This window comes from Pelophylax lessonae, assembly GCF_965119305.1.
Source record: "Pelophylax lessonae genome assembly, chromosome: 6".
NCBI lineage: Eukaryota > Metazoa > Chordata > Amphibia > Anura > Ranidae > Pelophylax > Pelophylax lessonae.
In genome coordinates, this window is record NC_138773.1 from 239,612,563 (window position 1) to 239,639,447 (window position 26,885).

The 26,885-nt window shown below is 42.9% G+C and overlaps 1 protein-coding gene across 2 annotated transcripts in view; it reads left to right on the plus strand.

The window, feature by feature from the left end:
- Window positions 1-26,885, plus strand: part of SESTD1 (SEC14 and spectrin domain containing 1) — a 252,822-nt gene that overhangs the window by 30,454 nt on the left and 195,483 nt on the right. Inside the window, exon 1 of one of the 2 annotated variants that reach the window (XM_082261219.1) lies at window positions 16,647-16,665. The exons of the other annotated variant lie outside the window; for it this stretch is intronic. The gene's annotated coding sequence lies outside the window, so the exon portion shown is untranslated. Of the gene's footprint in view, window positions 1-16,646; window positions 16,666-26,885 lie in introns of those variants that run through there. 2 annotated transcript variants of the gene reach the window in all.

Sequence of the window (26,885 nt, forward strand, 5' to 3'; positions counted from 1 at the left end):
CCGCTGACATCCGCAATCCCATTGACATGCATTATGTCCGTAAATCATCTGCAAAAAAATAGGATAATTTGCGGACATACGGAGCGCCCGTGTGAAAGGGCCCTAAACAAAAAAAAGACCATTTTGAAAAAAATACGTTTTTTTTTTTTTGCTTTCTGCTATAAAACCTATCCAATAAAAAAAAATGTAAAAAATCGAATATCTTCATCAATTTAGGCCAATGTGTATTCTGCTACAATGTTTTGGTAAAAAAAATCCCAATAAGTGTATATTGATTGGTTTGCATAAAAGTTATAGTGTCTACAAACTATGGGATATTTTTTTTTATTTTTGATTAGTAATGGCAGCAATCAGCGACTTATAGAGGGACTTCGATATTGCAGTGGACAGTCTGACACTAACTGATTCTTTTTGGGGACCAGTGACACTAATAAGTATGCATGGTCACTGTACTAATGGCACTGGCTGGGAAGGGGTTAACATCAGGGGTGATCAAGGGGTTAAATGTGTGCCTAGCCTGTGTTTTTCTAAACTGTGGGAGATGCTTTTACTAGGGGGTGACATAGATCCTAGTCCCTACTTTGCAGAGACACAGGATCCATGTCTTCCTTCCTGTGAGAACGGCAATCTGCCATGTTTATATAGGCAGATTGCCGTTCTATCTATCTATCTATCTATCTGCAGGATGAATGGCGGGTGCTGGTGGCCATTGAGTCCGCGGTACCCACCATTCAGGTGTATTTGCAATGGGGGTGATTGCACCCCCCCTACCCTGAAGTGCAGAATCACGTATACATACATGATCCTGCGAACAGCTGCCACCCTGTAGCAGTAAAACTGCTATAGGGTGGTCGCTAAGTGGTTGAAGAATAAGTTCAACTTTCGTAACATGCTACATTCCTATTCAGGGTGTAACATGTGACTGTAGGACCAGCCCCTGCACTCTCCCCCCTCCTCCCCAATTCCCCGTTGTGATACCTAGGGTGCTTCTCCCCCTGATAGCTATCACATTTTTTTTTTTAAGCGGGGCTCCACCCACCTAGTGCCCTTATTCATTCACAGTGTTCTGTAAATGGGAAACTAAAAGTCCTGGCAGCCATTGTGTCGGTCTGCCGTGCCTGTCTGCTTGTAGTTCTCAATGAACTGAACTACCACGGCACTGTTGAGCGCTTTAGGTAGTTCAGATCGCCGCCATTACGCGTTAAAAAAAAAAAAAACAACAAAAATGACAAAAATCTTTCCCTTTGTTAGTAAACGCAATAACTTTTGCGCAAACCAATCAAAATACGCTTTTTGCGATTTTACCAAACATATGGTAAAAAAAAATTGGCCTAAAATGTTACAAAATTTTGTTTTTTACATTTTTTTTTTGGGGAATTTCATATAAAAAATGTGAAAAATATTGTTATTTTTGCAAAATTGACTCTCTTTTTTTTGTTTATAGCGCATGATCAAAAAATCGCACAGGTGATCAAATACCACCAAAAGAAAGCTCTGTTTGTGGGGGAAAAAAGGACGCCAAATTCGTTTAGGTACAGCGTCGCACGACCACGCAATTGTCCGTTAAGGTCACGCAGTGCAGAATCAAAAAATAGGCCCTGGTCAGGAAGGGGGTAAAATCTTCCGGGGCTTAAGTGGTTAAAAAACAAAAAAAATTACCTGCAAAAAAAAAAAAAAAAATATGCATTTATTCTTTTTTTTTTTTTATTTCAAGTGAGCCTCAGGCCTCATGCACACAGGAAGACATTTTGCTAAGCCTCTTAAAAGCCTTTTCTTCTGGCAGCAGTGTTTTGTCAGAAAAAACGCCTGACACTTGTAAAAGTGAGTAATGTGTTTGGCAGCGTTTACAAGCATCAAGCGCTTAGGCATTAATTCATTTTGTTGGCCAGAATATTCATTTATTCTGGTTAGTAAAATTAATTAATGCTAAGTGCGCCTATCGATAACGCTCATTTAGATGTGTTTACCGGCGTATATAAGCATCAAGCATTTTTTCTGCCAAAACAAAAAAGCTACTTCTGGATGTGCCTGCAGTGGGGTTTTTTTCCTCTTGCCACTAAACTCCTAGACTAACCTATAGGGACTTTTAATCGGCCTCCAAGTAATCAGTATGATGTGTTGGAGCTCACATATGTGTTGGGCACTCGTAAAGTGGTAAGAAGGATCACCATGTGATTACCAGTCAATCCATGTGCTTTATTATTAGTACCGGTTCACACTGCCGCGACCTCTAAGTCGCCTCATAAGGGGCAACTTCTAGCGCGACTTCGGCGCGACTTGTGAATTTTTTTACGCGACTTATATGGTAGACGACTTTGTACGACTTTGTATTTGGCCAATCAGAATATGATGTTTTTTGGATAGTGTCTGGGGGGTCTAAAAAGTGTCCCTGTGAAGTTTCATCACTGTAGCATGTCCAGAACCAGCAAAAAAAAAGCATTTTTCTTATAATTATTAATACAGCAGTGTGGCGGCTTCTCTACACCTTGCATTTTTTATTGCTGGCATTTATCGGGCATTTTTTGGGTGTCTCTGGAGGCAGGCATGTCTTTTTTGGATTTAGTGTCTGGGGTGTCTAAAAAGTTTACCTGTGAAGTTTCAGCTCTGTAGCATGTCCAGAACCCACACTGAACCCACTGAACCCACACTGCTGTATTAATAATTATAAGAAAAATGCTTTTTTTTTCTGGTTCTGGACATGCTACAGAGATGAAACTTCAAAGGTACACTTTTAGACCCCCCCAGACACTAAATCCAAAAAAGACAGGCCTGCCTCCAGAGATGCCCAAAAAATGCCCGATAAATGCCAGCAATAAAAAATGCAAGGTGTAGAGAAGCCATCACACTGCTGTATTAATAATTATAAGAAAAATGCTCTTTTTTTTTTTCTGGTTCTGGACATGGTACAGAGATGAAACTTCACAGGGACATTTTTTAGACTCCCCAGACACTAAATCCAAAAAAAAGTCATGCCTGCCTCCAAAAATGCCCGATAAATGCCTGCAAGAAAAACGGCCAGGTGGAGAGAAGACATATTCATGTGCTAATAAAAATTATAAGAAAAATGCTCTTTTTTTTCTTGTTCAGGACCATTTTTATGGAAAGTCGGATCACAAGTCGCTTCAAATAAGACAAGGAGGCGACTCCCATTGAAGTATATGGGACAAGTCGCCTCAAAGTAGTACAGGACCCTTTTCTGAAGTCGGAGCGACTTCAGTAGTGCCAATTAAGACGGCACTCATTGATTAACATTGCTTTTGTTATGTCAAGCGACTTGGGGCGACTTGAGGGCACACAAGTCGCGCTAGTGTGAATGGGCTCTTATGCCAACCTATTTTATTTATTTATTTTTTATTCCATTTTCCCGTGCTCCCAAGGAAGCCAGAACCATCTTTGAAATTTTTTGCTGTTTACTTCCCCAAACCCAGCTTCTACCTTGAACTGATTCCATTCAGCAATCTTGCACATATGCACACTTTATATAGTTTACCTGTTTCTTAAGATACAGAGGAATTGTTCAAGTCTTTTAAAATAAGTACAAAGACAGCATTTTTTTTTCATTCAACCACAAGGTTGAACAGAAGAAAAAGCCTCAATTTTCCAATCCACATGTGGATGGGGGAATCCCTTCGGTTGTGGTATTTGTATTATGATCATCAGAATACAGTGATCATTGTTGCGGAATATAGCCAGCAGCACTGATCGTTTGGGAAAAACCCAACAGGCAGGTTGTATACAAGTCGATGGATAGATTGACTTGTATACAACTAGCCTGTCCATATATGGATCAAAATTCGTCTGGTCCACTCTGACCTGGCCAAATTTCGATCCATGTATGGCTTGCTTAAGTGAGAGGTCTTGTTGTTACTATTATAATATGGTCAGCCCCAGTGTTGTAATAAAACTGTTGGACACCCCTGCAATCCCCGAAGTTAAATCGGTTCAATAGAAATCGTCTGACATTCGGCCTGTGTGTACTCAGCCGGCTTCTGTCGAAGGGGCATGACCGAAAAAGGTCTGCTGATTGACTCAAGAGTGCTGACTGGTTCTGGCAGGGGGGACGATAGCACAGCAGGGGGGATTGCTGTTCTGACGTCCAATTGTTAGTACAGCGGCTCCTGAACTGTCAGTTTTTGTTTTGTTAAGCCCCGCTGGGTTGAATGAGAAAAAACTACTAGTGTGTACCAGGCTTTATAGTGACTCATTCCATTCTTATTGATATCCCATCTTACATTATCTGGACGGAGGCTTTAGTAAGCTCATTATTGTAAGCTATCTCATGTCCCAGATCTCTAGCAATCTATAGATCAAGTTGGCAACCTTTTTCACATTAAGTGTTATGGGTTTCTTTATTTTTTAGATTTATACTTGCCTAAGTAGATGCAACATCAGTCTGATGCTTCATCTGTCCCCCGGCTCCTCCACACTGAGAACCGAGCTATCGAACACCGTTGATCGCTCGGTTCTGACAGCTCCTCGAGCAGAGAGCTGCTGACTGTCAGTCAGTAGATCCCTGCTCTGCCCCCTCCTGGCTCACTGGAGCGCTGGGCTGTGGAGGGGCGGGAGCAGCCGGCTCAATCTCTCAGCGGCTCACTGAGAGGCTGAGCCGGTAGTTGTTCCAGGGATCTGGTGAATCCCGACCTCCATTGTCGTGATGACGCGGTGCCTGGACTGACTTTTGCGACGTCGGCAAAAAGCGGACTTTAGCCGAGAACGAGCTTTGGCTGTACATTTCCTTTAACCGGTTGCCGACCGCCGCAAGTACATATACTGCGGCGGTCAGCACCGGCCAGGCAAAGTGACGTACCGGTACATCACTAGCTTGTGAGCCAATAGTGGGCGAGCGCGCGCCCGCCGAGGCGCACGCCCGCCCCGGCTCGTTCCCTAACAAGTCCGTGCGTGTGACTGGCGGACCCGATGTCCGCCGGTCACTCGCGATAGTTCGCCGTGAAGGGAGAAAGGCAGGCGGCTAATGTAAACAAAGCCGCCTGTCATTCTCCCCTGTGTAAAAATGGAGATCACACGGTTCTACTATGTAGGACCGTTGATCTCTGTTCTTACACCAGTAGCCATGTCCAATCACAGTTAGAAACACGCCCCTAGGGACATACTGAACCCCTCCTTCCCCAATAAAGTTAACCCCTTCCCTGCCAGTGTCATTTTTACAGTAACAGTGCATATGTATAGCACTGATTACTGTAGTAATGTCACTGGTAACCCCAAAAGTGTCAAAAATGTCAGTCAAGGATCCGATCTGTCCGCCGCAATGTTGCAGTCCCGCAAAAAAAATCGCAGATCGCCGCCATTACTCGTTAAAAAAAAAAAAAAATAAATAACAAAAATGACAAAAATCTTTCCCTTAGTTAGTAAACGCAATAACTTTTGCGCAAACCAATCAAAATACGCTTTTTTTTTTTTAACCAAACCTAGCCAAAAATGTAAACAAAATTCAATTTTTACATTTTTTGGGGGGGAATTTCATATAAAAAAATGTGAAAAATATTGTTATTTTTGCAAAATTGTCGCTCTTTTTTTGATTATAGCGCATGATCAAAAAATCGCTCAGGTGATCAAATACCACCAAAAGAAAGCTCTATTTGTGGGAAAAAAAGGACGTCAAATTTGTTTAGGTACAGCGTTGCACGACCGCGCAATTGTCCGTTAAAGTCACGCAGTGCCAAATCGCAAAATACCCCCTGGTCAGGAAGGGGGTAAAATCTTCCGGGGCTTAAGTGGTTAATTTACAAGTATTAGAGAACCGGCGTGCCAGTGAATGACAGCGTTGTGTAGCCATATAGTTTATTTTCAATGTTTGTACTCAAAGCTGTACATGCTAATGCATGTCAAACTCAATAATTATTGTTCTTTTAACAGATGCACATACAACCATGTTCATTTTTACCATTGTTGAATCCTTAACAACCTGGACTAAAGTCTTGTACACTCGATGAGCGTATTGGAGGATTAATTGTCTGTTTCCGTTTCTTGCATGCTAGTCTCATATCGGAAATAAGAGGTTAGTAAACTTACAATAATTCTCGTACGACCGAGTACAACTTTGGAAGGGATGTATTGTATTGTATTGTTGTCTCAGATTATCATAAGATGCTTCTAAAGTGGTATTTTTTGTTCAATTTTCTGATCATGTGTACTAGGCATTACAGGTTAAATTGGATCCCTTTCTCTGTCTTTCATGGCTTAAGTGGAGTACATATAGTTGTGCTATGCCTGGCCTGTAGGATGTTAAATCTGTTGGTTTTTTATTTTTTCCTACCTGGGAAGTAAAGGCATAATGCGCTAGTATGCATCACATACTAGCACATTGTGACACTTCCCTCCAAACAAAGCCCTCGTCGTCCCCACTGGAAGCCGGTTCTGCGGCCTTCGGCTGTGCTAATGTCACTCTCGTGCATGCACCTGGGAGCCGCCGATCATGGCACAGGGCTCTAAAGAAATGGCACGGCGGCCGTTCCTTCAGAAGGCATGCGCTAACACTGAATTCTGAGCGGAACTCTCCACTGCCAGAATACACTGATCAGTTGCTACAGTTCGCTGATCGAGAAAAATTCTCCAAGTTCCCCTATCAGACGATAAGCAGACATGGCCAAGTACAGTATGTATCGAAATGTGTCCACTCCTTGCTGAACTGGCCAGATTTTCATCCATCTATGGCCAGCTTTAGTCCTTTCCTCTTCACATTACCTATTTGCTGTCAATGCATCCTCCAGGTTTTATACAGTGTGTATAGAAACCCCTTCACTACATGAAATGATGTTCTGTTTAGATGCTGACATTGATTTTAAACATTTTTAGGTTAATGTTAATTCAGATCTTGCATCAGTTTCCATCAGAAATTATCTGGAAGCAGCAGACATGGCAGCTAATTATACTGTTGGGTGCCTGGTCTTGTTCATTATGCATATTTTAATGTAGAACCTTGGAACTCCAATTATTTCAGTCAGCTTCAATGAAATAAGTAACACAGCAATTTGAATAATGTTTATAATCGAGTTTATCTGAGGTTAAACATGGGCACACAAAAAGTATCACTTCTGAAAGGACTCTATATTTTCAGAATTACACATGGGAGGGGGATTTACTAAAACTGGAGCACTCAGAATCTGGTGCAGCTGTACATGATAGTCAGTTTGTTCAATTAAGCTTTGACAATAAAACCTAGAAACTGATTGACCGAGCTGCACCAGATTTTGCACTCTCCAGATTTAGTAAATTCCTCCCATTGTAAGTAAAGAGCGAGTAGTCATTAGGAAACCATCTGCCTTCCAAAAGATCTTTATTATTTATTTATTTTTGAATCCTGTATAGCACATGTGTCAAACAGAAGGCCCACAAGCTGAATCTGGCCCTAAGGCCATTTCATGTGGCCTTCACACCTCTCCTGCAGCTGCGGCACCCTCCTCGTCTCTGCCCTCACCTTGTCTCTGCAGTTGGCAGCAGAAAGGAGGACAAATCTCCTCCGCCAGATCCTGCTTTTCTCTGTGCAGCTGCAGCAAGGATTGTCTCTGTCCCCTCTGTCTCAGTAGTTGGCAGCAGAGAAGAGGACATAACTCCTCCTACAGATTCTGTACCTCTGTGCAGCTGCAGCACCCCTTTGTCTCCGCCTTCCCTGGTCTCAGCATTCAGCAGACTCCAGCTTCTGACTCCAGCCCTCCTCCAGATCCTGCACTGCTTCCCAGTTCCAATCCAAACTTCTTTAGCAGCACAAGGTGAAAGGGGGTGCACTGTAGGGGAGTGTGGGGGGACTCCTGACTTCTGATGGTGGGGGGGGGGGGGGGGGTCTGTTGACCTCTGATGTAAGAGGGGGTGGGGTGCTCTGGACATCTAGTCTTAAAGATACAACTTGCTCTTTTGATGGCAACCATAGTGCTGATGCGGCCCCCGATGAAATGGAGTTTGACCCCCCTGCTGTATAGAGTACTAATACGCTCCACAGCACTTTACCTTGAAAGTTAAACTGCTCACATGTTTTGTGTCCTTAGCACATGCTTAGACTGTGACCTGCGGCACTGGGCTTGTCTGAGCGCTGAATGCTGATAACAATGCAGAAAGTAAACCCCACTTAGCTAGTCACACCTTTATTTAGTGGGGTGCCCTTTAATGTCTTTTTCCTTGAGCCTGATTGACACATGAAATTGCAAAATATGCAGTTATCAGATATGTTTCTTTTATTTAAGGTGTTGTTATACTTGGCTGCTCTGTGTAATGGTATTGCTCAGAGTGGCCTTAAACCTCCTCTTCTGGGTTCCCCCAATGGTGCTCTCCTCTGTGTCTGCCCCATAGCACTATTTGTTATAGGGGCAGATGTGCAGGCTCAATCCTGAGCTGGACTGTGTGCCCATTGACAAACACAGCGTGGTTCGACTCTGAACAGTCCCCTCCCACTCACTGCTCACAGCATTCCATTGACAGCAGTGGAAACCAATGTCTCTCGACCTGTGAGTAGAGGGAGAGGAGAGATGCAACCTGCACAGCCCTAGGTCTATTGGGGGGCACAGCAAGTTGTAAAATGTGTTTACCCTATTGCGGAGAATGTATTACCACTTGCTGACCACAATGTGTATATATACGTTACGGTTTGCAAGTGGTTTACTGGGAATATATCAGCCATAACCCCGGTATTTTTATTTTTTTTTTTTCAGTCGGCGGCTGGCTTTTTCTTGAAAGCATTTCGAGTGGTTTATGAGCTGCTGGAATCTTTCAGAAGCGGTGGGAGGGGACGTTGACCTAACCCCCCACTGCTCGCCTGTGTCTCACACTTACTGTTTCCACTGGCTTGCCCAAGAAACGATCCACCAGTGCTGCGGGCTGGTCACAGAGACGAACAAACAGTAGCTCTTCTTTGATTGCCTCTATTGTCTTGGAGCAAAAGATCAAATTGTATTTTTTTATCCTTTGCTTTTAAAGGTAAATGAGATTTGGGGTGTTTGCATTCCTTGTAAGAGAAATGAAAGTGATTTAAATAACATAAATTAAAGGGACAGTGTATTAAAAAAAAAAAAAAAAAAAAAAAAAAATTCAAGCGCTCCATCCCTCCATGCTTGCGCGCAGAAGCGAACGAACATGTAAACGGTGTTCGCACCATACATGTGAGGTATCGCCGCAAACTTTAGAGCAAGAGCAATAATTCTAGTGCTATACCTCCTCTGTAACTCTAAACAGGTAGCCCTGGAAAGGCTGTTAAAACATCGCCTATGGAGATTTTTAAGTACCATAGTTTGTCGCCATTCCACGTGCCCAATTTTAAAGAGTGATGTTGGTATCTCTTTCCTCGTCGTAACATTCTCTTTTATGGTGTACATATTACATATTTATTATTCTATCGATTTATTATATTTTATTTCATATAAGTTTATAAGTAATTTTCTAGCAAAAAAAATGCTGATTTAAACTTGTAAACAAAGTGTCAGAAAAGGCTTGGTCTTCAAGTGGTTAAAGCGGAGTTCCAGCCTAAACACACTCACCTGTCCAACGGTCCAGCAATGCGGCCGCCCGAAGCCTCGCTCTTCTCCCTCTCTGCTCTGCTGCGCCAGCATCACTGGTGTGGGCACCCAGCTGTGACAGTTTGCGGCTTCACAGCCGGGTACACACTGCGCATGCGCGAGTTGTGCTACGCATCGTGATTGGCCGGCAATCTTCTGGGACCTCTGACATGTCCCAGAAGATTGCACTCCCTGCAAGGGGAGGAGGGGAAGAGGAGAACTTCCGCTCAGGGCGCCGCGACGCTCCGAGCGGAAGTGGGAGCGGGTACCTGTCAAAACTAGGTACCCGCTCCCCCCCAAAAAAAATGACATGCCAAATGTGGCATGTCAGGGGGTTAGAACTGCCTAAAGCGGAAGTTCCACTTTTGTGTGGAACTCCGCTTTAAGGTAAAAAACGTTTTAGCTTTAGGCTCCATTCACATATAGGCGTCTCGGAAAGAATTCCCAACAGCTTGATATGCTTTCCTTTCTAGTTCCTCTGATGAAGCCTGATAATCACAATCACATAGATTGCTTTTACCATGCAACCGCTTTTACCATGCAACCTAACAGCCTTAGACCACCGTTCATTAACATTCCTAGTGGTAACAGTGTGTTAATAAAAAAATATCCATCACCATAAGGCATTCTTTAAGTGTTTCTAAGGCTCCGTTCACATATAGGCGTCTTGGATCACAGGCAGAATCGCTGCGATGCTGCCCGCGATCCTGAATCATTGCAAATCGTGGGGCGCCTATGTGATTCCCGTGACTTGCAATGGCACCCCAAATGTGGCGCATTTTTGACGTGATTGTCACCCCATGATTCAGGGTAAAATCGCGCAATCAGAATCGTGGGACGCCTGTCACCCCGAAAAATTTCTTGTACGATTTTGTTTGTGCGATTTTACTACGATTCAACAGTTTCAGAAAACAGTTACATTCCTGGTTTGCTGGGATCACTACCTGCCATAATTTCTTGTGCTGTCAACCAAATTATCAAACCATCCAATTGGCTGGTGTCATAAGTGATCACATGTGCAGCATAATGACAGTTGGCGAATAAATCGAAACCAAAATGGCAGCTTCCCTGGCTGAAACTGATAGGAGGTTTTACTTCCACTTTAATAGCAGGCATCTCAGACTGTGTCTTTTTAAACCTCCTGTTTATGGACTCCTCCAGACCCTGAGCCCTGTGTGTAGTATGCAGATTCAGTTTCATCTCCAAGTAAAAGCTCTGTAGCATTCACCTTACTCTACAGTGATAATTGTGCACCTTTTAGGACATAATACAGCTCCTTTGATTGTTACAGAACATTAAACCTAGACATCTGCCCAACTTAAAGGTAAGCCCTGCTCACTGTCAATCAAATATCCAGACCCTCTGATCTCGTTCTGGACCGTTTGTTATTGTAATTCTTTGGGTGTTGATTTCTGGTTCGAATGTCTGGGGTGGGGGAGTTCCCTGCATTTGCATTTCCATATACTATGTTCTCTTTTCTGTGGATCGAAATATACCTATGTGTGATAAACTTGGGGGGACTGTGGCATGGTGTGGACTATGTAATGTTTATGGTTTAATGCTGCCATCCGATAGTGTCTCTTTTATTGAATGTAATGGTGTGAATGTTTCTCGATAAAGCTTTTCTTGATTCAAAAAAAAATATCCAGACCCTCTACAGCCTACTAAAGTACTTTACATTTGAATGGTGGGGTTGAGTGCCCTGAGGGGATAGGGCTTAAATTCTACAGTCTTTACAGGGATTGGTTTAGAAATGAATGCAGACCCTTTCAAAGAAGTCTTGGTACCTACATTTCAGCATTCTTGGTAAATTCAATTTAAGAGAAATGAAAAGTAAGGCGCTGTTAACTACATGTGCATCTTAAAGTGTCAATGTGCAAAGACTCAATAAAATAAGTATTTAAATTCATATATAAAATCGTGACATGAATACATAAATATTTAAATTCATATATAAAAATTGTGAAATGAAAACATGATATTAAATCAAGAAATGATGTGCAAACTAGAAATACAGTGCAAGTGTATCCCAAAAGTGCTAAAGTGCATAAAATACAAAAGATTGAAAAAAATCCCTAAAAGCGGAGTTCCACCTGTTTTTTCACTGTGCAGTTTCCAATGGAAGAAAATATCCTGAAAAAGAATTTGGATAATTAATTTTTTGTTTTTTTTCACTTACCTTGTTTTTAATGAAAATATACTTACCTTCCTTCCTCTTCCTCCCTCTGTGGCCGCGGCCCACGCCGTCACTTCCTCCTTGCATTGACTCCTGGGAGATGAGCGTCATCGATCCCAGGAGTCAATGCTCCTGCATCGGCCCTGCTCGTCACTTCCAGTGCGGGCGCTCATTTCCTAATGAACAGCTTCTGGGCATGCCCAGAAGCTGTGCAGGGATGACGCGTCTGCCCTGGAAGTGACGAGCGGGGCCAGTGCAGGGCATTCTGGGACTCCGAAGTCTCCGAAGAGGACGCTCCGGCTTCAGCTGCCCACACCTGAAATAGCAGCGCTAGACAAGACATTTTCAAGGTAAAGGTAAGTGAAACAGGGGACAGTTCTGACTGTCCGGGGGGTATTTTTAGGTAAAAAAAAAAAAAATTTCAGGGTGGAACTCCGCTTTAATGTACAGAAATCAGATAAATAAGTGATTTTGACAAATTTAACTGTCCATAGACCAATAAAAGAAAGATAGACTTGTGACCCCAAAACACCAACACCGTGCAGAATCCCCTCTTAGTAGCCATTCCACCTCGTGAATCAGTTCACACTTATGCTCACCAAAAAGTCCCAGGCCACTGGGACCTAAACATCCCTTTTTTTTTTATTCTGGGTTTCCAATCCAGAAAAAAACGCTACCTCTCCTCTCGGTAAATATGGAAGCAAGAAACAGAAACAAATAATAATGCAACTCTTTTTATTATTATTTTTTTTTATTATAGTAGTAAGCCTCTACACACACGCTGCAATAGTTGTGCTTACATAAATTTGTGCCGAGACCGGCACCAGCTGAAAAGACAAGCCAAAAATTGCACGAGCTTCTTTTTTGGCAGATTACAAGCGTTTTTGTTAGATGTCAATGCCTGAAAAAAGACTGAAAAAACACCTGAAAAATGCCCAAAAACGCCTGAAACCGCCCAAAAAAATGCCTGAAAATGATAAGCTCAGGTGTGAATGGAGCCTAATGGGTAAGTGAGGGGGATGAAATTGCTGCTCTGATTCATTCACTTGTGTGTAAATTACAGTTTGAGCCATCAAGTTATGTAAACTGGCTTTTTACAAAGGAGCGGCAATGGGGTCCCTGGAAAACGTACAAAAAAGGATAACACTCCAGTAACTGACTTAAAAGAATTATACAACGTATGCAACATTTCATAATATAAAGAAAAATGTTCAGAATGGGAATAACAGTCTTTATATTATTTTATTGCCTGCAAAATTCTGTTCAGTATGAAGTCTTTGTGCATTGGTGTATTCTCTGATTTTATCTGTTGCACCAGTAAAAGGGGGAAGGGTTCTGTATTTTGGAAGCATTAGGACTATGGCCCTTTTCACATTGGCGGAGATCCACCAGCAGACCTGGCCACTCGGCAGGGCATCTCTCCGCTGATCCCCGCTGAGCAGAGGGATGACTGGTCCCTGTCTACTCTGCATCATCAGAGTCCTCTATGGGCTGTCTGATGGAAACGGACCTCCTGTCATCCGATCCAATACGCGGGACGGATTGGAAATGGGGATAGCAGATCAGATGTCGGCATGTCAGTGTAAAGTGGGCCTAAAGCTGCCCATAGATGGATAGAATTTTGAATGAAAAGACTTAGGAATATTTGTATGAAAATTCTCAGAACATTTGAATGTAATTCAAAATATTTTGTTTGCTTTTAACATTTGATTTTGGAATAAATGAACTTTACTGAACTAAAACCATATACACTGTTAGAAATTTGTTTGAGAAAATTTCTCCATCCTTTTGAATTTTCTCATCACTGCAGTTAAAAACGAACATAGATTTGACCCACTAATTATTAAAAAAATGAATAAACTTTCTTTTAGAATATTCTTTTCCGAAGAATTCTGAATTTAAATTCTACTCGCCTATGGCCAGCTTTACTCCTGCTATAGCTTGTTTGTGTCTAATCGTGGCACTGTTTTAGGTTCCATTCACACTTGTACAACTCCAAAGTTGTGCAACTTTGGAGTACAACTTGGATGTCAATTGTTGTCCCACTTCAAAGTTGGACCCACTGTTGCATGTAAAACATTCAGCTAGGACTTTTGCGGGTTAACAATGAAGTCTAGGGCCCTCAAGTTGTATGAAAGTCGAGCCTAAGTAGTGCATGAACGACTCAACAGAAAGATGCAGAGGTTTGTGGCTCGGTCTCGGGATTCTCAGGCGGATGCCACGTTTGCGCTTGTGGCCTTGTGGGGTCAATATCTGATTTACTACACTTTTCATCCTCTCGAGCTTCTGCCTAGACTTCTACAAAGGATCGATGCAGAAGGGATTCCGGTCATCTTAGTGGCCCCGCCCTGACCTCGCGAGGCTTGGTTCGCCGATCTGGTGCGGCTGGTCGCTGACGTTCCTTGGAAGCTTTCTCTCAGGAAGGATCTGCTGTCCCAAGGATCATTCTTCCATCCTGCTTTACAGTCGCTGGCTTTGACAGCTTGGCTGTTGAACCCCAGGTGCTGATGGATAGAGGTTTGTCTGAGTCAGTGATTCCTTCACTGTTAAAAGCTAAGAAATCTACTTCTAGGAGGATCTACTATCGTACGTGGAAGACGTACATTGCGTGGTGTGAGTCTCTTTGGGTTCATCCTTGCTCTTTTTTCAGTGGCTTGGATCTTGACCTTCCTTTAACAGGGAGTTGAGCAGAAACTGGCCTTGAGTAATATCAAGGGTCAGGTGTCGGCCTTGGCGGTCTTCTTTCAACGGCCTTTGGCCACTCGCTCCCTTTTTTAGGGTGTCCGACATTTGGTTCCTCCAGGGCAGTCTCTGTTGCTGCCTTGGGACTTCAATTTGGTGCTCTTGTCTTCCAGAAGCCTCCTTTTGAGAATCTTCGGGAGATTCCCCTGCTTACGCTGTCCCCGAATGTGGCCTTTTTGGGGTTTTTTACCTCTGCGCGCAGGGTGTCTGAATTGGCAGTGTTACGCTGTCATTCACCTTACTTGGTTGTTCACAGTGATAAGGTGGTTCTTCGCCCCTGTCCTTTGTTCCTTCCTCATTTGAATGAAGACTGCATGCCTTGGATGTGGTCCGGGCGTTTAGGGTGTACCTGGCAGCTACGGAGTCTTTTAGGAAATCAGACTCACTATTTGTGCTCACGAATGGGCCTCTTCCTCTGCGGCCATTTTCAAATGGATCAGACAGACGATGGTTTGGGCCCATTCCATCAAAGGTCAGGTTCCTCCTTTCCCTGGTAAGACGCATTCTACTCGGGCGCTCAGTGCCTGCTGGGCCTTCTGTCATCAGGCGCCAGTGACGCAGGTTTGCAAGGCGGCCACCTGGTAGTCGGTGCACACTTTCACAAAGTTCTATAAAGTGAATGTGCTGGCATCTGTGGATGCTTCCTTTGGCCACAAGGTTTTGATGGCTGCTGTTTAGAGGACCTGGTCCTCTTTTAGAGCCCATTCACACTGCCGCGACTTGTCAGGCGACTTGTCAGCCTGACAAGTCGCGGTCCATTGAGTAGTACAGGACCCGTTCTAATAGGAGCGACACAAGTCGCTCCGACTTAGAAAAAGGGCCCTGTACTACTTTGGGGCGACCTCGGAGCGACTTGCATAGACTTCCATTATGACTTCACAGGTCGTCCCCCGAAGTCGTGTCGCCTCAGTGTGAACCGGCTCTTAGGCTACATTCACACCTGAGCGTAGCGTTTTCGCGCGTTTTTTACCGTGATTTTTACCGCGATTTTTGTGCAGGCGTTTTTAGATTGAATAGAAACCAATGGAAAACGCCTGTAATCTGCCCAAAAAGAAGCTCATGTACTTTTTTGAGCGTTGGGCGTTTTGCTTACAGCGTCAAAACGCTCAGATGTGAACAGGGGCCATTGAAATGAATAGGATTTGTCTTGTTGGGCGTTTTGAGAGCTGATCCTAGAGCAGAAAAACTCCCCAAAACATTTAATTGACACCCCCTGCGTTTCGCATATGGCAGTGTGAACTGCCAGATGTGCGTTTGCGATGCGGGAACAGGCTGCGAATTTGCAGCCTTCCCGCATCGCACAAGTGTGACCCGGCACTAATACCTCTTCACTCTATCAAAACAAAAAAACAAAAAAAAAGTTTTAGCTAAAGTTCTACTTTAATTTCTTGTTAAAATGTTTCTGTATATATTTGTGTACTGTTAGGTGTCTTTTCTTTTTGGATTGTGTATTATGATGTCATTCTTTGTGGTCTCTGTGGGATATAATGTGTGGTTGCTGTGTTGTTAAATTAGGCTTGGCTTGTATTTTTAGCCTTGTCTCTGGAACTTCCTTTTTTTGGCTGTCCCTTGAAGCAGGCAAAAGCAGAAACAAACCTACAAATATAGCTGCGTTCACTTTTTTCTTCTTCTTTGGAATAATGTAAAAAATGAAGGTGTCTGGATCTTCTGAACCCATATCTGTATTGTGCATCTGTAAACTTACTCGCTTTGATTGGCAGCTCTTGCTGAGATTATAGTTTTAGGCACAGATAAGTAAGCAACAAATAGTTCAGCAGGGAGAACCTGCAAAACCCTGACAGCTCCCAGACAGCCAGAGACTGAATGTTTTCTTCTGTTGCCTGCTGCTGTTCACAGGTGCCAAATTCTTTCTTTAGAGATGACATACCAAAGATGAGAAACAAATGAAAACCTGAAATAAGATTGTCATATTCCTTTTTCCTGCTAGGGACCTGAAATAATATATACTGTGAACCTGAATGGCTCAGATTTTAGTTAGTTTTGGGCAGCTGGCCTCCATTAAAAAAAAAAAAAAAAAAAAAATCGTCCTCATTTTTGGCCAAATGCCGGGGCCGCTAGGGGGTGGACACTGAGGAGGAGGAATCTAGCAGCAATTATAGAATGATGAAGAGTTAATTCAGTTTAGGATGACACCACTTGATATAACACAACATTCATGTGATGGGGCCAAGTTCAGAAGTCCTTAGAAGAAACCGCTTGCATACTGACAAAACCATTGGTGCAAAGGTAACCTGAGAGATTTCTTTTCTTATTTGCAATTGCTTGTAATGGTTTAGTAGAAGAAAGACACCCTAATGACATTTTACAATCCCTGTTAGTTTGCTTATCTGTAGTATTTGGTTTATTATGTATACAGACCATAAATGTAACAGATAAGATCATGTTGTTGAAGTAACAGGGGTCTCTGTTCACTTTGATCCAATCACTTTGTTTTTTCTTTTTTATGTTATTAAGGTGGCTATTTAAAATAGATCTAAACTAGATCTTGTAGAACCTTTAGCAATAAAGCGGAGTTCCACCCCAAAGTGGAAACTCCGCTTTACTTCTTCCTCTCCCCCCTCCGGTGCCACATTTTGTCACTTTTTGGGGTGGGGGGGGGATGCCTGTCAAAAACAGGTACCTGTTCCCACTTTGTGTAAGGGCGCCGCGGCGACCTACGTAATTTCCGGCCCCTCCTCCCCCCCCCCCCCCCACTGCCTTCTGGGAGAAATTTACAGGTCCCAGAAGACAGCGGGACCATTCAGAAAGCGACTGCGCATGCGCAGTAGGAAACAGGCTGTGAAGCTGTAAGGCTTCACTTCCTGTTTCTATTAGGAAGGGTGCCAGGCTTGCACCAAGTGCCGATGGACAGGTCAGCCTTTGGGTGCTGACATTGCGGTCTCTCTGGACAGCTATGAGTTCTTATTTTAAAAGTCAGCAGCTACAATATTTGATACTTTACAAAATAAAGTTTTGTTGTTGCTATAGATACTTCAACACCAGTCTGGTCCATTGCAGCGTACTTATTGTGAATTACGCTAGTGCAGCGATGGTAAACCTTGGCACCCCAGATGTTTTGGAACTACATTTCCCATGATGCTCATGCACTCTGCAGTGTAGCTGAGCATCTTGGGAAATGTCGTTCGAAAACATCTGGGGTGGCAAGGTTCGCCATCACTGCCCTAGGGCATCTCATTCATTTGAATGGGCTGCCTAGGTAATCACAACAGATTGAAAATCACGCCTGCAGCATTTTCAAAAGCGTATTGCATGGTAGTGGGTTACAGTGTGTCACAGTGCACTGGGAAGGTGCAGCAGGGTGCCATTAAAAATAAACTGCACTGCAGTTATTGCAGTGCACTGGTGTAAATGGTTCCTTATAGTCATAGATCTTAACCTTATAAATATATCATTATTAAGCCATGTCTTTGCAATCTGTTCTGGTGTTTATTTTATAGTGGAATTAATTGACCTTTGTGGATTTGTAGTTGGAATCTCACGGTTATCCAAGAGCTAGCATGCTCAAGGTGCCTAAAACTAAAATTAAAACAGTTTTGTAAAAATATGGGTGCGGTGCTACAAAACAGCTCCCCCTGATAAAATTTGACCAGTGCTGTGTTATGCAATAAGTATGTGCAAATGCCCCAATGTGCAAATATATGTGCAAGAAAATAGTACTAGAAAACACCTTCCTCCTACTGCAGGTGCTCCAGTACCTTTGTAAACGTATCAATATAGTGCTATTGCAACCAGATGCCATTATTTTAATCAAATATAAAAACAAAACACAAATTGTATGTGGAGCACTATAATACACCTCCCCTATTTAATGCATAATAAACATACATAAAGTCCAATAACGGTTTCTTAGTGTTAACAAAAGTGATGTCTTCAGTGATTGAAGAGCCTTTCTAAAATAAGGTGCTTCTAATGCAGTAAAGTGCAGTAATCAAACCAGTGTCCGTGTTTCCGTGCTCCCTTCTGACCATCATACTCACCATGACCCCCTCATTAGATGAGCAGGTTTAATATTGCTCAAGGATCTTTCAACTGGGTCTCTTATGGATGTCACTCTTCCTCCACCAGACCGTTGGTTGGGTGCATGGGACAAACCAAAGGGATACTCCAAAAAGTGTACTATTGCCTTTTATTTTATTTAGATAAAATCTTTAAATACTTACATCAAAGGATGCTTGTTGATACAAGCTAGAAGCGCATAATTTGCCTGGGACACAAACCAGAAGCAAGCAAGCTGGAAGTGACGTAGGCGACGCAAGAAGGCTCCACCAAACGTGTTTTGTCCTCAATGATGTCATCAGGAGCGGCCCTCCTGTTTGTCACTTCCAGTTTGTGTTTTATTTTTTTGTATTGATTAAAATAACGACATCTGGTTGTAATATATTGATACTTTTACAAAGGTATTGGAGCACTTGCAGTAGAAAGAAGGTGTATTATAGTAGTATTTCATAGCATATATTTCTGCACATTGCGGCATTTGCACTTTTTTTTTTTTTTCATTGTTTTTTTGTTAATTTTGCATATAGTTATTGGATAACACAGCACTAGTCTCAGTTTATCAGGGGAAAGGGGGTTTGTAGCGCTGCACCCATATTTATATACCTTTATCTGGTTATATCACTTGAGATATGGGGTGCTGGCGGCTATCAATTACATTTGTTTGTACCGTAGCACAGGGACTTTTTTTTTTTTTTTTCTTTTCATAAAATCAAAACTGGTTCCTAAATTTTCAAAGCCTTTTCTATTGTTTCTCATAACAAACGTTTCTTGGCTTCCTAAACCCACCAGATGGCTCTTGGATGGTACTACAGTCTGAGTTATACATTCAGTCGTCCACCCTTACCATTATTCTTGACCAGCACACATGTTTAAAAGCTTTCTGAAAGTCTTTTCTGTAAGCATTGGCCTGGCAGACAAAACAAGATAAGAAATATTAGTGGTTGTTTACAGAGCGTAAATGACGCTCATTGGCAGCACCACAGCATTAGTGTAGGCAGTCAGAGATGGAGATTAGCTTCTGAGCCAGTATTTCATTATCGCATGGCTTTAAGTTAAAGATGCTAAGCAGCAGAGAGTGTCTGTAAAACATATTCTATCGTTCTGAAGCTGCAGTCCAACTGCAGATCTACTGATCATTGCTTGATGATTTAACAGCAGGACAAGGATAACTTGCAGACTTGGTTATCTTCCGTCTCCGTTAACAGAGTTTTTACTAGTTGCATAAAGGATATGTTCATTCGCCTACCCAAAATGCACGTGAGCGTTAACCACTTGCCTACTGGGCACTTTCACGTCATTCTGCCCAGGCCAATTTTCAGTTTTCAGCGCTGTTACACTTAGAATGACACTTGCATGGCCATACAACACTGCGCCCAAACAAAATTTTTATAGTTGGTTTTTTTTTTTTTTTTAGACCACTTTCTTTTGGTGGTATTTAGTCGGCGCTGGGTTTTTTATTTTTTGATAAACAAACGAAAAAAGACCGAACATTTTTAAGAAAAAGTTTAAAAGTCTTTCTTAGCTTCTGTTATAAAAATGTTTAAGTAATTTTTATCCTTCACTGATGTGTGCTAATGAGACTGCACAGATAGGCATCACTGGTAGGCACTGATTGGCAGCACTGATGGGCACTGTTGGGGCTGCACTGATAAACAGTGCCCTGATTATCAGTGTAAATGTCTCCTGTGTGGTTTTCTGCTTATTGGCTCTCTCCTCGCCTGCTGTCAGCATGAGGAAAGGGTTTACCAATACCAGGCAAATCCAGGTTACGCTGTGATCAGCTGTAATTTGACACAGCTGGTCACATGGTAAAGGGCCGCTGTGATTGGCTCTTTACCCTGATCTGTGATTGCTGCTAATGCACGCAACAGGAGGTGTGTAGGAAGCGCGATCAAGGGAGGACATCGTATGACGCTCTCCCGGCAATGTATGACATCATTTGACTATAGCTCAGTGGTGAAAAGGTTAAGACGGGCTTGTTGGAAAATTTTACTTCATCGGCTGTAGTCATTGATCAATGTATTCTCAGAATACAATGTGTCAGCAGGGAGCATTTCTCTATCTACCTTGACTATCCATCTATGACCAGCTTCAGGAAGCTGCCAAACTATTAATAGAAATGGGTAATTTTGCATAGCGTATATCATTCTTCCAGTTGCCTGGCATGAATAGTGTGAGCACAGAGTTCACAATGTCTGGACCCCTGAACACACACTCCATTCCAAGAATTAGGCAGATTACTCCAAGAAGATGATCGGGGTTGGGTCTGTATCAGGCTGGAATATGTTTCCCATTCCCTATGACTTTGTCAGGGGCACTTAAAGTAGAACTAATCCTTCTATTTAAAAAAAAAAAAATGTGCCTTAACTTTATTATAAGTGCATCTGCACTAAACATTCTCTTAGTCCCCCTTCCATGCCCCACAAGTACCTGTTGATCCAGTCAGTGTAGTCCTTTCTGTAATTGTGTGGCAATGATGCTGCTCTACTTGTGAATTCTGAGCAGAGTGGCTGCTCTCATGTAGGTTGTCCCTGCTTGCACTAGAGCAGGGGTCTCCAAACTTTCTAAACAAAGTACCAGTTTACTGTCCTTTAGACTTTAGGAAGGTTGAACTGTGGCCAGTGGAAGAAGAAAAGGTCTCGACAAAAGTGGGTAAAAAAAATGCCCATTGTTTGTTTCAGTTAGAATAATCACGCACCATTATTGATGTAAGTTGGAGGAATTTTGCCCCGTCACTGGTGTCAGTGAGAGGAATTTTGCCCCGTCACTGGTGTCAGTGGGAGGGATTTTGCCCCATTGTTGATGTCATTGGGCCCCATTGTTGGTGTCATTGGGAGTGATTTTGCCCCATTGTTGTTGTAAGTGGGAGGAATTTTTTCCCATTGTTGGTGTAAGTGGGAGGAATTTTGCCCGATCGTCGGCGTCATTGGGAGGAAATGTGCCTCCTTCATCGGTGTCAGTGGGGGGAATTGTGCCCCATTGGTATTAGTGGATGTAATATTGCCCCAAGGGCCAGGTAAAAGCAAGCAAAGGGTCGCATCTCACGACCACTTCACTAGAGTGAGATGAGATGTTGTAGGGGGTGTGGCTATCAGCATTATCACAGCTGGCCACACCTAGCCCTGCCCACTTTTTCTGCATTGACAGCACTGCCTCTGTTGCTGAGTTAAGAATCTTCACTTAACTATTGAGATATCGTGCAAATGAAAGACATCGATTGCAAACTGCGATTCGATGGCTGCATTCTTTTCTTTTTTCGGCTTGCTTTCTTCTATTTCTATCTAGTAATCCAGCCTGTGCAGGTCCTTTGTTTTTCAAAAGCACAAGCGGTCCAGCAGTATCAGTTAACATTGATGAGACAAACCATGTAATACTAGCAGGGTTGCCTAAAATGATCAGCTTTTATTTAATAATGTAAAACCTTTATCTCAAAAGAACATTTTTTTTTTATTAATTATGAAGTGTGAGCTGGAGTTTGGCTTTCTTTTTGTTAGTGTATTTTAATCTGTAAGTACATTTAACACTCCCCTCCCACCAGACTGACAATGCTGCTGTTTGATGTTCCCCCTGTGCTCTTTCATCCAGAATGGGGACTCTCTAATACAGGAGGTGTGGTAATGGCTAGATCAGCAGCTGAAAACAGAGGGGAAAAAAGACAAAAGAAAACAAATTCAGCCACCACATCTAATGGCTGGTATGCTGCAATATATTACCATTTTGTTTTTGGGTTTAATTCTGCTTTAAATACTTCTAAAGGGACGCAGACACTGCTTTCTACTTTTCCTGGATGATTATAATTAAACAGACCCTCCCATCAGTCTGCAAAGGACATGATGAAATAAAACCTTTCTTCAGAGCAGGAAAAGGTAGGAATTTGCAACAAAGTTTGTTAAAATCCTCGCATTTGACCTTCTGTAGAGCATTGAGGTGATTTTTTTTTTCTCTCCCCAAGAAAAGTGGAATTACACTTTCCTCTGAAATAGAGTAGGTATTACAATGATCCTTGTGTGTGTGTGTGTGTGTGTGTGTGTGTGTGTGTGTATATATATTTTGAATGATTGCAATTACCATACAATAACATGTTAAAGTAATTGTAAGGCTACATTCACACCTGAGCGCGCGTTTTTTACCGTGATTTTACCGCGATTTACAGGCGTTTTTTGTGCAGGCGTTTTTTGATTGAATAGATACCAATGGAAAACGCCTGTAATCTGCCCAAAAAGAAGCTCATGTACTTTTTTGAGCGTTGGGCATTTTGTAAACAGCGTCAAAACGCTCAGATGTGAACAGGGGCCATTGAAATGAATAGGAATTGTCTTGTTGGGCGTTTTGAGAGCTGATCCTAGAGCAGAAAAACTCACCAAAAACGCCTAGATGTGAACGGAGCCTAAAGTCTCGTATAAAAAAAAAAAAAAAAAAAAATAACAAACATATTATACTTACCTCCTCTGTGCAGTGGTTTTGCTCAGGGCAGCCCGGATCCTCCTCTTCTCTGGTTTCTCGTTCCTGTTCTTAGCCCCCTCCCTCCTATCGAGTGCCCCCACAGCAAACATCTTTCTGTAGGGGCACCCGAGCTGAGCTGCAGCTCCGTATGTCCATTCAGACACGGAGCTGTTGTTTGGCCCTGCCCCTTCTTGCTCCTAATTTGGCTCACTCACTTTGATTGACAGCCGCAGGGGCCAATGGCGCCGTGGCTGTATCTCCGCTACTCAGGAGGGAGAGTCACAGGACGGCCGAGGAACTCATTGACATCGCTGGACAGAGAGGGGACACAGGTAAGTATTGGGGGTGCTGGGGGGGGGGGGGGGGGCTGCTACACAGCAGGGTAAAATAGAATGCATTAAGATAGAAAACCTTCCTGACTTTACAACTCCTTTAATTCTGTTGTACCTGCTGAGAAAAGTCCTCCAACCATGTATGGCCCATCGTACATTTGAGAGTGATTGAATTAGTGTTGAAAATCTTAGTAGACTAGTGTGTCCTGTAGAATCTTTGATCCATAAAGGATCATAATCCTTTGCTCATTGTAAGGGCATATAGGTGATCTTGTTGCTTGTGACAATTGCCAGTGTTGGGGCCACTGAAAGACCTCTTGCCAGTCTATAAAAATCACTCCTTCTCTATTGAGGCCAATGAGATGTCACTATTTTGCTACTCTGTCACTAGCAATCGAGATTCATCAGCGTTTGAGACCAGCGAGGGAGCTTGCGTTTCCACAGAGGTAAGTAGAAGGCTTTTCTGCATGGCTCTGCCAATTTTGATGCATTGCTATCCCCAGAGTCGGCCTTTTGACCTTCGTTTAAAACGAATGCAAATTTTTTTGTATGTACACTAGAATAAAGGTTTTTTTTTTTTAAACGAAACATATTATGTAGGTTATATTGAACAGACACAGCTCTCCTATAGATGTCTGTGGTCACTGCCATTGCTTTTACAATTCTTTATTTTCCTCTAAACTTTTAGGACATTTTAGCTTTGCACACTATTTAGCAACTTAGAAGGAAATGAGCTCAGTTTGCACATGACTGGTTGGTGCACTTCACTTCTCGCTGCACATTTGTATTCTATCACCCCCACAGAGATGGTTGATGGCACAAACCTTTAATGGAGTGCAGGCACTGTTTTCCGATCCTCTCTCAGTATAAGTGATCTCTCGGCATCTGCTGAAGGAGTTCTGTACGCCTTGTAGAGGAACAGAAATAATATATTCTGTATTTCTACCCTGGCTTTACAATCGGCAGTCTTTGTTGGCTCTCTGAATCGTATTTTTATTTTTTTTTTTCCACTGTCCTTTCTACATATTGAGCCAAAACATTCAGCAAACTGAAATTTGATCATTCCAATCTGCTTAAAAGCTGTCCTTGGTTAAAGACCATAGTTAAAATACAATATATGAAGCACCCTGCTCTTCTTTATTATGAAATAAAAACAGTTGCTACAGGTCATAAAGTAACTCGGTAGCAACGAAATCAGCATATATTTTACCATCATGATCCCCCTATTTATGTTAAATCTTAAAGTGCATACAGTTATAAATGATTAAAGTGTAATAAACACAATGCAAAAACAAATATGTACACACAGCTTTTTTTTCTTAGAGAATGGGTGCAGGAACTCTCCCCCCTCTCCCTAGTCACCCCTGTTCTCCGCACCCTACCCACCTCTCAGTACCACCTATGTTAGAGAAAACAGAAGCAAGTATCATTTTGTGGTGCAAAGTAATCTGTATGGAATTTGGTAATTGTAATATGAAAAGCAGTAAAATGGATTCAATGCAGCCAGTAATAATAGCCCCTCAAAAGCACAAATCGATCCCCCCTGCAATAATACACCCCCCCCCCCCATACCAGATCCAGCCAGCAACAATGGACTGCTTGCAACAAAACACCGCCCCGCAACTACAGACCCCCTCCCTCAACAATCGATCCCCCACAGTTAGCCAATGTTAATAGACCCTCTAGAAGCTAGCAACAGTAGATCCCTCCCAGCAAAGATTCACCCACAAACAACATAAGACCCCCCCCTCCAGCAACAATACATCCCTCCAACAGCTGGCATCATTGGACCCTTCAGTACACCCCACTACCCCTTGCCCCAGCATGAATGCACCAGGAACTGTGTTCCCCTGGGTTCCCACTGAAAAAAAGCCCTGCACACGTGTATATGTATGTATGTATGTATGTGTGTGTATGTGTGTGTGTGTGTATATGTGTGTGTGTGTGTATATATATATATATATATATATATATATATATAAAGCGCTCTATCTAGTATCCCACAAAAGTGAGTACACCCCTCACATCCCTGTAAATATTTTATTATATCTTTTCATGGGACAAATGACACTTTGCTACAATGTAAAGTAGTGAGTGTACAGTGTAAATTTGCTGTCCTCTCAAAATAACTCAACACACAGCCATTAATTTCTAAACCACTGGCAACAAAAGTGAGTACACCCCTAAGTCCAAATGTCCAAATTGGACCCTATTAGCCATTTTTCCTCCCCGCTGTCATGTGACTTGTTAGTGTTACAAGATTTCAGGTGTGACTGGGGAGCAGGTGTATTGAATTTGGTGTTATCGCTTTCATACTGGTCACTGGAAGTTCAACATGACACCTCATGTCAAAGAACTCTCTGAGGATCTGAAAAAAAAAAAGAATTGTTGCTCTACATAAAGATGGCCTAGGCTTTTGGAGGATTGCCAAGACCCTGAAACTGAGCTGCAGTACGGTTGCCAATACCATACAGTGGATTAACAGGACCAGTTCCACTCAGAACAAGCATCACCATGGTCAACCAAAGAAGTTGATTGCGAGTGCTCAGCAACATATCCAGAGGAAATAGACATATGACTGCTTCCAGCATTGCTGTAGAGGTTGAAGGGGTGTGGGGGTAATCCTGTCAGTGCTCCCTCAGACCATACGCTGCACACTGCATCAAATTGGTCTGCATGGCTGTTGTCCCAGAAGGAATCCTCTTCTAAAGATGATGCACAAGTTTGCTGAAGGCAAGCATTATTAAGGACATGGATTACTGGAACTTTGTCCTGTGGTCTGAAGAGATCAAATTTAAATTTATTTGGTTCAGATGGTGTCAAGCATGTGTGGCGGCAACCAGGTGAGGAATACAAAGACACGTGTGTCTTGCCTACAGTCAAGCATGATGGTGGAATTATCATGTTCTGGGGCTGCATGAGTGTTGCCGGCACTATGGGGCTACAGTTCATTGAGGGAACCATGAATACCTCCAGCCTGCAAAACCTTGCGGCCAAAAAAGGCATCGGCAGATGCCATCACATCAACTTCATAGAATTTTGTGAAAGTGTGCACCAACGACCAGGTGGCTGCCTTGCACACCTGGGTCACAGACGCCTGATGACGGAAGGCCTAAGAAGCAGTGAGCCCCCGAGTAGAGTGCTCCTTCACAGGGAAAGGAGGAACCTAGACCCTTGATCGAATAGGCCTAAATCACCGTCTGTCTGATCGGTCTTGAAATGGTGGCAGAAGAAGTGGACAGTCCTTTTCGAGGTCCATCCGTGAGCACAAATAGTGAGTCTGACTTCCTAAAGGACTCTGTAGCTGCCAGGTACATCCGAATTGCTGAACCACATCCAGGGCATGCAACGCAATTGCCTTAGGATGTTTTGGCCTGGGACATAGGGAAGGCAACACAATGTCCTCATTAAATCAGAGACAACTTTTGGAAGGAGCGACGGACAGGGGCGAAGGACCACCATATCTTTGTGGATTACCATGTAAGGGGTGCGACAAGATAACACTGCCAATTCTGACACCCTGTGCGCAGAGGTGATTTCTACGAAAAAGGCCACCTTCTGGGACAGTGTAAGCAGGGGATTCTCCTGAATATCTTCAAAAGGGAGGCTTCTGGAGGACTGAAAGCACCAAGTTGAGATCCCAAGGTGGTAGTGGAGACCACACTGGTGCAGTCA